At 46.9% G+C, this 2245-nt stretch overlaps 1 pseudogene; it reads right to left on the bottom strand.

Annotated features, from left to right (window-relative positions):
* Positions 1-1139: 1139 nt before the first annotated feature.
* On the bottom strand, positions 1140-2002 carry LOC130849838 (40S ribosomal protein S2-like; annotated as a pseudogene).
* Between the last annotated feature and the right edge of the window lie 243 nt (positions 2003-2245).

The raw sequence follows: 2245 nt of genomic DNA, 5'->3' as shown, positions 1-2245 counted from the left end.
TGGAAGAAATTAGCATGTGAACTGGTGGACTGAATAAAGCTGATGGCCCTCTCCAATACGGATGGGCATTACCTAATCTGTGGAGAATCTGAACGGAACAAGGAGGAGAAGAACGAAGAGTGTCCACTGTCCTGACTGCTCAAGCTGGGACGTGTGTCATTTTGTTGCCTGTGGCGCTCATGGTTCTCAGGACCAAACTGAAATGGACACTGTCAGCTGTCTGGCCCTTAAGCCTTTGAATTATACTACCAGATTTCCTGCTTGCAGACAGCAGATCATGGGACTTCTCATTCTCCACAATCACAGCATATAAATATTATACCTTATTCGTTTTGTTCTCTGGAGAACCCTGACTAATATAGTTGCCTTTGCTACCTCCTCTTACCTTCCTGACCTCTTAATGTGGGAGTGTACCAAGACTCAGTTGGACCCCTGCTCTTCTCTCTCTACACCTATTCCCTTGGCAAGTTCATCTAGCTTCATGCTTTAAGTACCATCTCTGCACTGAAAACTCCCAAACTTATATTTCCTCAGCCAAAATCTCTTCCCTGGACTTCAGACTTATATCCACCTGGTTATTTGATATGATCTTAACTATCTTTTGAGTATCTCAAACTTTACATTATCAAAACAGCTTCTTACATCCGCATCTTGCCAGTTGATGGTAACACTATCCGTCCTCTTGCTCACCATTTAAAGCCACTCTTGCCTTTTCTCTTTTTCTCACACTCTATAGCCAATTCATCAGAAAATCCTGCAAGCTACATCTTTGAGATATACTTCAAACCTGACCACTTCTTACCACCTTTAGTCCCTGATACCTCCTCTAAGAGACATTTGAATTATTGCAAAAGCCTCCCAACCTTTCACCCTACTTTGATCTTTGCCTTCTATGGTTTATTATCAAAATAGCCAAACTGGTACTGTTCAAACATAAATCGGAATATGTCACTGCTACTTTCAATGGCTTCCCAACTCTCTCAGATTAAAAGGCAAAGTCACAGTAAGGCCTAACAAGGCTTAACCATGTCTGCACCACCCCTACTCACCCCCACCTCCCACCCCCCATTACCTCTTGGATCTTCTTTCTTCTTTTTTTTTTAAACCAGCTTCACTCACTTTATTTTTCTCATATACAACTATGTGGTGGCTACAGCTGGAGCATGGCTCCTCTGCACAGAAACTACGGTGCGAGTCTTTACCAGCTGTTCAGGGAAGTCCTGAACGTTGTCTCTTTCCAGAAGTCAGGAGTGAGATAACTGAAGGTCTTGGAAATGGATGGAAAGTGGCCTCAGTGAAGCTGCCCAGGGTGGCAGTGCAGAGGTGTAGCAGTCATCAATTCCGGCCATCATCAGTAGCTCCTTGGTCACAGGGGCTGAGCCAACGCCAGTGCTCCTGGGGGCAGGGATGGGGCACACCCGCACAGAGCCACAGCGGCCAGTCACCTCACAAGGCATGGTGTGGGGTTTGCCGATCTTGTTCCCCCTGTAGCCTCACTGCACAGGGACAATAGAGAGCTTGGCCAGAATGATGGCCCCACAGATGGCAGTGGCTACCTCCGTAGAACACTTGACACCCAAACTGACAGGTCCATTGTAATCCCCAATGGCGACAAATGCCTTGAACCTGGTCCACTGGCCAACACAGGTCTCCTTTTGCACAGGCACAATCTTCAAAAACCTCGTCCTTGAGGGATGCCCCAAGAAAAAGTCAATGCTCTCAAATTCCTTGATGGGTAGAGAGAAGAGATAGATCTCCTCCAGGGACTCGATCTTCAAGTCCTTGACCAGGCGGGCCCAGCTTAGTGACAAGGAGCCACTCCTTGTCCTCAGCCTTGCTTCCGCGAGCTCCAAGGCCTCAGGCCCCAGCCACAATGCAGGCTGTGACCCATGCCTGGGACAACACTGCGGAAGCTTCCACGGAAGCCACCTGAGCCTCCGATTCCAGGGTCCGGGCCTCCCTGGCCTCCATGCCCTTTCACAGCACCAGAGTCATCCGCCATTTACAGTTTTTACGGAAAAGAAACTTGGATCTTATTTCTTATCACTGTCCCCTATTTCAGTCACATTAGCCTCTCTTTTGCTCCATGAACAAGTCAAGGTAATCAGTGCTTTTTGTATTTGCTCTTCTCTGTGCACACAACACACTTCTCCTAGATACAAGGAATGATTTAGCATGAAACAGCAACTGTATCAAACAGCAACAAAAAATGACTGATTTTCTGTAAACACAGTGTATAACTCTA

Source organism: Hippopotamus amphibius, chromosome 3, assembly GCF_030028045.1.
Source record: "Hippopotamus amphibius kiboko isolate mHipAmp2 chromosome 3, mHipAmp2.hap2, whole genome shotgun sequence".
Classification (NCBI taxonomy): Eukaryota; Metazoa; Chordata; class Mammalia; order Artiodactyla; family Hippopotamidae; genus Hippopotamus; species Hippopotamus amphibius.
The sequence above is the reverse complement of the archived record's forward strand: the minus strand, read 5'-3'. Positions and strand labels throughout refer to the sequence as shown.